This window comes from Narcine bancroftii, chromosome 8 (assembly GCF_036971445.1).
Source record: "Narcine bancroftii isolate sNarBan1 chromosome 8, sNarBan1.hap1, whole genome shotgun sequence".
Lineage (NCBI taxonomy): Eukaryota > Metazoa > Chordata > Chondrichthyes > Torpediniformes > Narcinidae > Narcine > Narcine bancroftii.
Window position 1 is genome coordinate 32,762,138 of NC_091476.1, and position 13,144 is coordinate 32,775,281.

Below are 13,144 nucleotides of genomic sequence, written 5' to 3' on the forward strand. Positions count from 1 at the left end.
AGGTTGGGACTTTATACACTGGAGTGTAGATGTTTGAGGGGTGATTTGATAGAGGTAATCAAAATTATAAGGTGGAAAGATAGAGTCAATGTGGATAGGCTTTTTTCCATTGAGAGTGCAGGAGATTCAAACAAGAGAGCATGGATTGAGAGTAAAAGGGGAAAAATTTAGGGGAAACGTGAGGGGGAATTTCTTCATGAATAGGGTGGTGAGGGTATGGAATGAACTTCTGGCAGAGGTGGTAGAAGTGAGATCGATGTTAATATTCAAGGAAAAGTTGGATAGGTATATGGGCAGGAGAGGTGTGGAGGGTTATGGGCCGAATGTGGATCAGTGGAACTAGACGGGCGAAGATGTTCGGCATAGACTAGTAGGGCCAAACTAGCCTAATTCCATGCTGTAAATGGTTATATGGTTGGACCACGATAAAGGATGAACTCCACAGGTAGATCACAGAGCTCCCTGAACACAGAAGTGATTGCTGACACAGAAATGGGTTGGTCAATGAGACTGTTTGATAATGCATCTCAGAGGAAAAAAAATACAATTAAAAAAAATTTACACATACAGCACAATTAAAAAAAAATTACACATACAGCACAGTAACAGGCCATTTTGGCCCACAAGTCTGTGCCACCCAATTTACTTTCACCCCTGGTTTGTTTCGAAAGGTGGAAGAAACCAGAGCCCCTGGGGACATCCCATGCAGACACAGGGAGAACATGCAAACTCCTTACGGACAGTGTGGAATTCGAATCCTGGTCCAGATCGCTGACGCTGTAAAGGCATTGCACTAACCACTACGCCAACTTGAAAGAGAAAATTTGTTTGGATCATGGAGGTGTTGAATCAGTTCCATGACAAAAGCAGACATAACTATGCAGGATAGGTCAATTGGGATGTTCTGTGTAAAATGGCTATTCACAGACATGGGAAGATAAATAACATTCCACAGGATAGCTGGGTGAATAAGGCTCATAACTCAAATATTTTGAAAGATATTCTTTACAGGCTTCAGTGAGCTCTCTGAATTTTAGTGAGCAAACCATCACTCCCTGACTCTGTCATGACTACCAAAGATGGGACACTTCTGGGCTGGAGCTGGTAACATTTGCCACATTTCACAGATTGCAATCAGCTGTCAAGCAGCTCCATCCTGGAAGGCATGTTTTGGACTGCACCCGAATATGAATGATAACATTCCGACTAGTTGATAGACCACATAGCAGCAAAAAAAATCATGGATATAACACTGTGAATGAGATTTGTGCTTCCTTGAGGCAGGCCACTTCCCCAGATCAGCAGTGTGTTGGAGAACATGAAGCTGGACAAGAGTGTTTACACTCTCTTTGGTGCTGCCTCCAGTGACATTCAGCTGACTCTGCAAGAAGGAGGGAATTCATCAATAGGAATTGCCTAATGCACTTGGACGTTGCCCTGTTTTGATTGAATAAAGCCACTGTGTACAAGCTGTAAGACACAGATGTGAAACATACCACAGGTAAAATATTTCTCTCCAATTTTGTACCTCAAGTGCACCAACACTCTTATCACCAGACAGTCTGCTGTCTCCTGTGTTCTTCCATTCTCAGGCAGAGTAAGTTATAGCATGAATGCAATCTTTGCTGCAATTCACTAAACTTTTGAGAAGAACAAACTGTTTTTTTTTTCAGGTTCACTTTGCTAGCCACTCACTTAATTAGCTACCTTCTAAGGCACTAAACCATTAAGCCCTGGGTGTAAGTCAGAATCATTTGGCATATGAATTGCATTAAAAGCCATTGGTCTTTCCTGGTCTAGCTTTGGGTGTATCCAGTTTACTTCCATGCTGAATGAAAGCACACCTTTAAAATCACACGAGTGGTGGAGGCACTGCACACACAGACACACATAAATGGTTTAAATGATAAGAATAACACAATGATTTTGAAGTGTTGCTTGAAAAGTACTGTTGGATTTAATCTTGTGGTGAATGAACTGCACAAAAGAAAGGTGACCTGATGTGAGGTTGAATGCACAAGTGCCAGAAGGAAGGTTATCATTTCTGCCATCACAGTAACCCGACATCCCTTTCTCCTATCTCCAGATCAATCAATGTGATGATGGCATCAAGAGCAAAGCAAGGGTAAGTGCACACTTCATTTTTTGATTCTGAGATTGTCCAACATGATAGAGCAAATCTAATTTCAGAATTGCATGTAGCATTGTGCAAAGCCATTATCGGGAAAATTGATTCCGACTAACTCTAAGGATGTCAATATTTGCAGATTTTAAGAAGGAAATATTAAAAATATGCAAATTAAATGTTTGGAAAGAAAGAGAACTAATGTGGGGAACAATGCTTTACACTTATAAAGGGTTTATTTTTAATATTAGAGAGATCTTTGTATGTAACAATGCAAATAAGGCATCACCTTCAAGCAAGCTAATAAAATAAAAACACTCATCCATAAAATACTGTCCACATTCTGTTTCATTCTTGTTAATTTTGTGAAAGTGAGAAAAAAATATTCTCACCTTTCCTCTCCATGCCCAATTATGGCCTATTGGTCTGCACTCCTCCCCCTGCCCTTTCTTCCCTCCGCCCCCAGCCTTTTTATTCCATTGCCTGCCAGCTTCCTGCTCATACCTTGAAGAATGTCTCAGGCCTGAAACATCAGTTTCATGTATTTTCTTCATATGGAGGCTGTGAAACCTGCTGAGTTCCTCCAGCAGTTTTGTATTTTTACTTACAGATGGAAGTGCAGGTCGAATACATGACAAATTAATTTGCACACCTTGTTAATGAAGAACCTGCTCATTACTTTTCTTTACATGGATATTAATTGTACTTAACCACTTTCATGATCGATGATGGGAAAATCAATGAAGAAATGTAAACATGTTAAAATGTCCAGATTAACAACTTGCTATTATTTTTTCTTTGTTATTGTCCTCAGGTACAGAGTATAAGTTCCAATGTTGTGTTTTAAATGACAGGGGCACAATGGAACTGCCATAAATGAAGTATTTTCAGATGTGGCTAGAATAAATGGAATTCACAGCCAGAGTGACAGAACTATGGTTGGATGCCAATTCATTGCTTTTCTCTGCACAATTATGGGTAAGATTTTATTATGATTCAGAAGTGTTTTCATCTCAGCACAGTGATGTCAGTCACTTAAGCAGTTCTCCATGTCATTTTTTTTTCCGCAGGAGTTGACTTCTACTATCCTCTGTCAGTGGGATACAATATTTTCAGCGCATGCATAATTTGTAAATCTTGCTCAGAAAAACAAGATCATGAAAAATAATTGCAACTAAAGGGATAGGTTCCGTTAATTTACAGATGGTAAAAGGGGACATGTTGCTTTGCTCATCCACTCTTGATGTCAGTGTAAAGTAATAAAATATATAACTTCTTTCCTGGCCTTATGCTTCCTGCTGGGTCTTAATATTTCCTGTGGAATTGGTTTGAAAAGAGAAGTAACAATGTTCAGTCAGGTGTGTAGGCTTTTCCCCAATTGCATGGAGTTTTAACTACAATAATTGCACAGTTGTATTTACATTGGTTCTATGCCTGAATGCCTGTCTACTTGGTTAGTTTATCTGCAGGGAAGGTTGTGGGACAAAGCAATGATCCAGGTCCAGTGTGAGATTTACTTTTATTCAGAGAAGGGATGACCAACTGAGTTATAGTGGGACAGGATATTGTGAGGGGAAGAGAAAACAGGCAGGGAAGATACAGATGGGGATGAAGATGTAGGGTCAGCTATGCAAATGTTTAAGTAATAATTCTTTCCATCTTGATCCATCTACTGTACTTTAAAGGAACTTTTGAATCCACCATCTCTGCTGAGTTACTTCAGACCAAAGAAACCTGGTTGGCAGCAGTTAAAAAATATCAAATGTTCCAGTGGAGGTTTAGATTGAGAAACTCATCCATGCAACTCCAGAAAGGTCAGTGTTGTGCAGATAAAAATATTGGTGTTAAATATTATGTCTGTTTGTGAAAGAGCAAATGCCAATTGTTAAGAACACATGGTCTTTGGTGCAAGATTCTCAGATACCTTGTTCTATCTCTCATCCCCATCCCTGCGATATCAACAGTGATGCCCAATATTTGTCTCCAGTCAGATTTTCAACCATGTTGGTCCAAATCATGAAAAATACTGTCCACTCACAGATTCATTTGTACAAAGGACACTCAGAATAAAAAAGTTACTGGGGGCATTTGTCAGTTCACTGTGAAGTATCCTTCCTGAATGGGAGCTCTGTCTGTCACCACATTCATGCCCCTTGCAACAGTGAATGCAAAAGTTGCATTGAGCAAACAACAAAATTTCCCATTTTGCTTGTTGAGAACTTCTGTGTGAGCTTGTAATTTTGATTTTCAGGAGGAGTGACAGAAAATGTTCACGAGCAAGCAAACGCAAATGTCTGCAGGGTTCTTAAATCAGAGTCAAGAGAACCTTCTCAGTCTAATTTCAATGATGCTTTACTGCTTTGCCTTCCAAGGAGTGAAATCTCTGCATTCTCTGTACCTGCTACTCGCTTTCCTCAACAAAAAAAATGTAAGTCTTGCTCCATGAAGATCTTGCTCCATGTACATTGAGTAGCTGTCATTTTTGACACATATTTTGCACAGCACACTGCCCGCCATCTCATATTGCATGAAAAGATTCAGTGGTATGAAATATTCATGCTGCAAGAACCTTCTCATCCACAGGAAAATCATTCCATGATCCACATATTACATACAGACAGGTGTTACAATTTGAGGGCAGTCTGCATTGTGTCAATAAATACTGAGCTCCTCTGATACATTCAGGTATATAGAGAGTGTTCTGTTAATACAGCCTCCACCACATTGATGGATGCAGTTGTAATTGCAACTGCATATGGTTGTCCTTTTGTTTTCTATTCTCATCTCAAATATGCATAGAGTTTTGAATTGCTGAACATCCATTCCAACTAGATATTAAATTCTGTTGCTAAATAATACAGAAGGACCTCCAGAAATAATGAAGTAAAACACCAGCAGGCAAATTTAATACAAGAAAGAGAACAGACCCAGGTACACCGGGGAAGGGGATTCAGGAATTGCTGCATGAACGTAGAAACCTAGCACTTGGCACTCACAAATCCGGTGCTCACATGCTTCAGAATGAAAACTGAGTGTCAATGTAGACCCAACGAAAAATGTAATATCTATCAAGTGGTGATTAATCATTCAAAAGGTTTTTAAAAAAGGGTCCTGAGTCAAATACTTTTTTTTGTTCCCAACTTAATTTTTTTCTTCATTCTCTCATCGCTATAGGAAACTACATCACTCACAATTCAGAGTTTGCTCAGGCACCAAAGTTGAAAGTTTATCTATATTTTCCTCCGCTACAGTGATCAACTGCCTGTGCCATTTCACAGCAAACCTGAGGAATTTTCTTTCACATTCTTTCATCCAAATCTGTTTCCTGCATCATTCACCACATGTAATTCTCTTTAAAATGTTTTTTTATAATTTAATTTAGACATTCAGCATGGTAACAGGCCCTTTCAACCCATGAGCCATGCTGCCCAATTACACCTAATTGAACTACAATCCCTAGTATATTTTGAATGGTGGGAGGAAACCAGAGCCCCCAGGGAAAACCTATGAAGACATGGGGAGAATATACAAATTCTGTACAAGACAGAGTGAGATTCAAACACTGGTCCATTTCACTGGAGCTGTAACAGCATTGTGCTAACCATGCTGGCGTCTCTCTCTCTCTCTCTCTCTCTCTCTCTCTCTAATCTTCTGCAACAGCTTAAATTTATCTGATGCCATTAATTTGTAAAATATTCTAGGTAATTCACATGGGCATTATTAAATAAAATATTGCATTAAAATGTGATGTGATAATAGGCATGTTGTCCACAAGTTGTATTAGAATTGCCTTAAGTAAGAGTAAGGGGAAAATTGAGTTTACAGAAAAAGTTCCCACATTTGAAACCTAAGTAGCTGAAGGCAAATTAAGAGTTTTCAAGAGGCCATAAAAGAGGGAGTGCAGTGATCTTATTGTCAATTTGCAGGTCAACAGCAAAAGCCATCTTGATGGCCATACACTCTGCATTAGACCACCTGGACCACAAAAACACATATGTCAAGCTGTTGTTCATTGACAACTGTATGACATTCAACACCACCATACCAGCAAAATGTATGATGGTGTCATATGAAAGGATCTGGGAATTTGTTCACCCCTTGCAATTGGATCCCTGCCTTCCTCATCACCAGACCCCAATCAGTGCAAATTTGCAACATCACCTCCTCCTCAATCTTAACACAAGAGCACCTAAGGCTTTGTGTTTAGCCCGTCTCCTCTATTCCTTGAATACTCATAACAGTGTGGCCAAGTTTAGCTACACACCAATCTGTAAATTTATTGACAACACCCCGTTGTTGGCTGAATAATTGAAAATGATGAGCCAGTCTACAGGATGGAGATCGAGAATCTGGTTGGGTCATGCCAGAACGATGCCACAAAAACAAAGGAGCTTATTGTAGATGAGGAGGCTGAGGGTCTGTGTTGATGTGATGGAGGTCGAGAGGGTTAGTCCCTTCAAGTACCTGGGAGTCCATATTTCCGATCTCAGCACACCAAGGCAAACATAAAAGAGGCAGATTACTTTCTGAAAAGTCTGAGGAGATTTATAGGAAGGATGTAAAAGCTGTGAAGAGGGTGCAGAGGGGATTTACCAGGATGAATCCTGGGTTGGGAAACAAGTCTTATGAAACAGAGCTGGAACCTTTCTCTTTAGAATGTAAAAAGATGAGAGATTTGATAGGTTATGAGAGGTATAGATAGGGTGGACGCCAGGACCTATTTCTTGGGAAGGATCAGCAAACACCAGAGGATATATGTACAAAGTTAGATAAGGAAGTTTAGGGGAGACATCAGGGGTAAATTTTTTTTACACATAGAGTGGTGGGTGCCTGGAATGCCGTGCCAGGGATGGTGGTGGAAGCTGATACATTGGGGGCATTTAAGAGACTCTTAGACAAACACATAGATGAAAGAAAAATAGAGGGTTATGGGGTAGGGAGGGTTTAGTACTTTTTTTTTAGGAAGGGATAAATGGGTCGGCACAACATCAAGGGCCAAAGTACTGTATTGTTCTATGTCCTATTTGGCATGTCATTGAATATTCAATCCATCTTCTGCAACTGCACTCTGGAAAGTTTACTGATTGGTTGCAATCGGCCCTAGTTTAGTAATTTGAATGCCCAGGACTGCAGAAGATGCAAAACATAGCCAGGTCCAACACAAGTTCCAACCTCCCATCCACTGCAGACATTCATGCGAGGCTGCATCAACAAAGCAGCCAACATTAGCCTGGTCACAACACCTTCTTGCTGCTACTTTTGAAGGTACAGAAGCCTAAAAATTAAAACAGTTTCTTGAACCTCTCCTTCTACGTTAATCAAGGATTAAAAATGAATGAGTACCAACACTTTACTTGGTCTATGATAACTGAATATTTTTTATCTTTGCATTTATTATCCACATAAATTAATGCTATTTTCATTGTTTTTGAACAAAGTGCCTGGTTAATTTCAGCAGTCTTATGTACATTGTACAATGTATATAATGATAAACTCCTAATCATTATCATGTAATCTTCTCTTCTTTGTTTCATCCCGTCACTTCTAAACACTGCATTCATGCTTCCTAATAGCTGCTTGATGGGTTTTATTATTTTACAACTTCAGCACATTTTAGCCAATCAGGAAAATGGATATGGCAAATTAGAACACTTCTGCACATCCTGCCCATGATAATAAACTTCAAATTTGAAACTAAATTCTTTCTTTCTTTGGCTTGGCTTCACGGACGAAGATTTATGGAGGGGGTAAAAGTCCACGTCAGCTGCAGGCTCGTTTGTGGCTGACCAGTCCGATGTGGGACAGGCAGACACGGTTGCAGCGGTTGCAGGGGAAAATTGGTGGGTTGGGGTTGGGTGTTGGGTTTTTCCTCCTTTGCCTTTTGTCAGTGAGGTGGGCTCTGCGGTCTTCTTCAAAGGAGGTTGCTGCCCGTCGAACTGTGAGGCGCCAAGATGCACGGTTTGAGGCGAAATCAGCCCACTGGCGGTGGTCAATGTGGCAGGCACCAAGAGATTTCTTTAGGCAGTCCTTGTACCTTTTCTTAAATTTAGACATACAGCACAGTAACAGGCCCTTCTGGTTCATGAGCCAGTGATCCACAAATACCCCAATTAACCTACAACCCCCCATATTTTTTTTTGGAAGGATTACGGGAAACAAGAGCACAGGGAAGAAACCTACGCAGACGGTGGGAGAATGTACAAACTCTTTACGGAGAGAGCCAGATTTGAACCTGAGACACTGTCACTGTAATAGCATTGCGCGAACCACGCATGTGCAACAAAATTTGAGTTCATGGACACACATGTACATGTTAACATAGAATATTAATGTAGCAGATTTGAATTCTCCTGATGCCAATGGAATAATTATATTCAGTTTATGCTGTTCATCTGAAGAAATGCATTGCTTTATTGCTCATTTGGAGTTCAGCACTGCAGAGGAGAAAATCTTCAAATAAGCAATCGAGTAAGGTTTCACGTTTAGCTTGTGTCTTTGTCCAATATTCACACTGTGATGTTGAAATGAATATTCCAACCACTTGTAAAAATCAGTGTCAGGAAGTATTCGGAGCTTTTCATTTTCATCCACACATGAATAAAAAATGTACAATTGCTTATCCTTCCACTTTCCTTTTTTCTATGCTTAGATGATTCTCAACAGTCACATTTGCATTGAATGAATCACAGCTTTTCCTCCTTTGCACAAAGAACTGATTATTGATATTTTATAATAAAAGAGAAAGGAAACAAATTAAAATTAAGAATTTATCATACAAAACAGCTGTATTGTAGGTAATCACAGCTTCAGTATCATGGGATACAAGACCTTATCACTCATTTTCAATAGAGATATTGTTTTTTAGAAGTTTCATTTCAGTAACTCAGGGATATTCTGCTTTTGGCGATCTACCATTTCTTTATTTAGCTGCTTATTAGTGTGCAGGAGTTGTTGAACATTGAATGGCACCCACATTGGCTGAGGTTTTCACTGTGAATACTTTTGCAAACAGAAGACTGCAGTTTCGACTTCATCAGATTGGAAGATGTCAGTCATTTCCTTCAATCTCCACTGTTGTGTTATATATGACAGCAAAACCTATTTGATGCAGTAGAGCACCTCCTTTAACATAACAAAAAAAATAGCAGTCGGGTAAGTGGAGATCAAGCTTTAAGAGGTTGATTCGTCAAGGTCTAGAATTGAGAGGGTGGTTGGGGCAAGGATGAGGGTTGAAAGTGTGGGTAGGACAAGGTCAAGGATTGAAAGAGTGGTTGGAGGAATGACTGGTCCAAAAGCAGGAAGTAACCTGAAGCAGGAAGAAATCAACAACAAACTCCACTCCTCAACAGAAGTGTCAGAGGGGTTACATCTTACATCTCATCTCTCTGACAGAGGGGTTACGCATCAGCATCCCATCTCTGACTAAGGGGTTACACCTCAGCGTTCCATCTCTCTGACAGAGGGGATACTCCTCAGCATCTCATCCAGGAGCCTTGTAAGGCTGAACATGTAGAAGCAGATCTCAGCTCTCCAATTTGGGGAAATTTCTGTGGACATTGCCATTCCACAAGGGCCAAATAAATGCAAGTGATTTTAGTATGTGACAAGGAAAAAAAACATAACACTCGCACAACTGAGTTTGCCCTTCTGACCTAACTTTAGACCATAAAAGTAATAAGGTTTTAATTATGAGTTGATAGCCTGATTATTTGATCAACTTTCTTCATATGACACAAGGAACAATGAACCTCAAGAATGAATCGTCTTTCTTGGCACTGCTTGATTTTTTTTCTTGTAATTGGATCCATTTACTGCTGACAATTTTAATCGGAATCATTGATCAGTAGGTTTTCACTTTGGTGAAGTGGGGAAATTGTGCCTCAATGTGGTTTGTGTTTAAATTCTTCTGCAAAGATTTGGACACAGAATCTGGAATACTGCTAGTGTGGCTTCGTGTTCTCTCCAGTGAATGCAAAATGTACAAGAAAAAGGAGAGCTGAAAGAGCTGCCCCAGGCCTGAGTGATATTTATACTAACCAACTTTGTGAGGCAGGACTACCTGGCCTATTGTTTCAGTGCTGTTCTGGACATTGCAGAGAGATTCCTACATAACAGGTGGTCCTCACTTAATACAATTACCTTCCTCAAAAATAACAACATTAGTTAAAATTAGAAAAACAACCATCTTATTTTCAGTCTGAAACAAAGTCTGACACAAGTGAGGGGCTGAATGGGGTGGGTTGGGCAGCTGTAGGATGGGGATGGTGACAGCGAACGTGTGAAGAATAAAAGTTTGGGACAATCTAGATTTTGGTCTGAAGCGTGAAGACCTCGGAGCTCGGACCACTTACCAAGTGTCACTTGGTAACGCTTTGCAATGTGAACCATGTGGTTTAGTGTTTCGATAGTGATAAGTGAACCTTGACTCATAGATGCTTTGCATTGACACAGTAAAATGAAAATGAATGCATAAAACAATGTAAACAGAAGACTAGCTGTACAACTCTATCTATGTTCATAAAGTATTGCCCTGACTGTTAAACATTTTGGAATGCTCAATAGCATCAAAAATTCAATCAAAATATCATAAGCCTGGAAGGTGTTAATTCAAATTACTCCTTGGAGTTTACAAGAATGAACGATGACCTTTTTCAAATAAACAAGATCCTTATGGAGAGGATAGATGTTAAGATGTTTCCATGAATGGGAATCTCAAATATAGTAAGAAAATAAGTAGATGCCATTAAAAATTGTAATATGTTGAAACCACACCTCTCAGAGAGTAATTCTCTGCTCCCTATTATGTTTTGCATAAGTTCATTAGATATATAAATTTTGCATTTTATATTAGGCATACAGCATAACAGGCCATTCTTCACCACCTCAACCCATGCTGCCCAAATACCCCAATAAACTACAACCCCCATACATTTTTGATAGGTGGGAAGAAACCAGAGTGCCTGGAGGAAGCCCATGGGGAGAACATACAAACTCCTTACAGACGGTGCCGGATTCATACCCAGTCGCTTTGCTGTAAAAGTGTTGTGCTAACTGCTAAGCTAACCGTGCCACCCTATACTTAAAGCTCAAGGAACTGAGGGGTTATGCTGAACAGGCACTGAAGGAGACCAGCAGACATCTACCATAATCAACACAACCAGAATCAGGATCATCATTTATTGTCATGAACATGTCCTGAAATTTGTAGCTTTGGGGGTAGCATCACGGTGCAAATATTGCTGTGAATTACATTTTAAAAAAAATTAATACAAAAGTAGAGAAATTGAGGTAGTATCTATGGTTCATTGTCTATTTAGTTATCTGATGGCAGAGGGTAAGAAGCTGTACCTGAGTTGATTGTCAGTGAGGAGGTGACATTGTTTCTGATCCACACTGACAGCGGTCTTCAGATGAGAAAGTCAGAGATCCAGTCAGAGAGGAGGGTGCAGATGCCCAGGATTTTGAGCTTATTGACTTATAAATCATGATAAGTTGTGAGGCAGGCTTGACTGGTTGAGCGGCCTACATCTGCTCCTTCTTTCTTGTGTTCCAGGACAGCTCTGAAGGAATAACATCAAGTTGTTCCAGGTGTATCAAATGTCCAGTGCACCTAGGACAATGTAGTCCCAGTTCTCCTTTCAATGATTAATATGTAATGGTTGGATGACGAAAGACACTAATGCACATGTTGGACTCTCATTGTAGTGTGTATGCACAATACATCTTGCTATTTTCTGGATTGGCTTGAGTAGACCTAGAAATTATTGTAACCATGATTTAATCTTGTTGAAATCAATTTTCAGTTGTATGGTGTTGAATATCTGGGCAATAAAGTTAATGCAATAGTTGGGTTATCTTCCTGCAGATGATACATCTTAACAGTAAATGATGACAAATGCATTGTGCAAAAATCTATGGAACAACGCTTAAAGAGATGGGTCCAGACAATCCAATAGATTGCTTCAGTTTTATGAATATAATTCACCTGGATTCAGGCAGAACAGCTTGAGGGGATGTACAATTTCAAGTGGAATTTGTATTCAGTATGAATTGAATTTACATAATTTTTTTAAAATGTTGAAATACTTAGCATCTGGAAAGGAAAAAAAAACTAAGCGAACCTTTCAAGTTGATGAGAGGTAAAGTCTTTGCCTGAAACATTAACTCCATTTCTCTGTCCAGCGATGGTGCCAAAATCTACTGATGCTTGTTTAAAATTCAGTTTCTATTGCCCACAATGAATTGCTCTTTCGATAATCAGTGCTAATTTTCATTTTGTAAAAAAGGTTACACATTGACAGTGACAATCCTTCAGCCAAGTAGAGATGATTGGGTATATAACCATGAATCAAATTTGTAGATGAATCTGATTAAAATTCACATAATGCATGTAATAGATCAATGGCTATCCACCATTCACTTTTTACTGGGACAATTGGGAGAAGATGTTTCCTGAGATTTGTAAAATGGATTTTTGTTTTCTGAACAAATTAACATTTTCTGTTATAGAATTACTTTAAAAAAAAATCACCCATCATGTCCCATTTCCAATTTATTCACTAATGTGGGTGCTATAAATGAATACATTTTTTAAAAACAAAATAAATTAACATGAAGTTGCCCTGCCTGCAATAATGGCTACACTTCTAAACCACCATAGTTTGTTCCCATTCATTTCATTTAAAATCAGCTGCAAAAATTGCAAAAGCAAAACATTCAATTCTGAAACCTAAACAAACAGAGCTGGAAATAATCAACACATGAGACACCATCTGCGGAGAGATGCATAGTATCAAATCAAAAACCTGTCATTACCCTGAAATATTAACTTATTCTCCCCATGTTATTTTCAAATTTTCTGGATTAAAAAAAATTATGAAATATCTACTTAGTCTGATTATAAACTACACTTTAAATTTCATATTTTTCTTGGTTGATTTCATGTAAATTGGATCATATGACAAAGGATAATTACTGGAAAATCCAGATCAATCTGTTCATCCTAATATTTTACCCATT

The 13,144-nt window shown here is 39.1% G+C and overlaps 1 long non-coding RNA gene across 1 annotated transcript; it reads left to right on the top strand.

The window, feature by feature from the left end:
- The first annotated feature begins 1,449 nt into the window (after positions 1 to 1,449).
- Positions 1,450 to 8,707, top strand: LOC138741703 (uncharacterized). The gene is made up of 6 exons (XR_011343683.1): positions 1,450 to 1,501; positions 2,087 to 2,125; positions 2,940 to 3,103; positions 3,811 to 3,939; positions 4,377 to 4,553; positions 8,270 to 8,707. It is a non-coding gene; the product is annotated as an uncharacterized lncRNA (long non-coding RNA).
- The last annotated feature ends 4,437 nt before the right edge of the window (positions 8,708 to 13,144 follow it).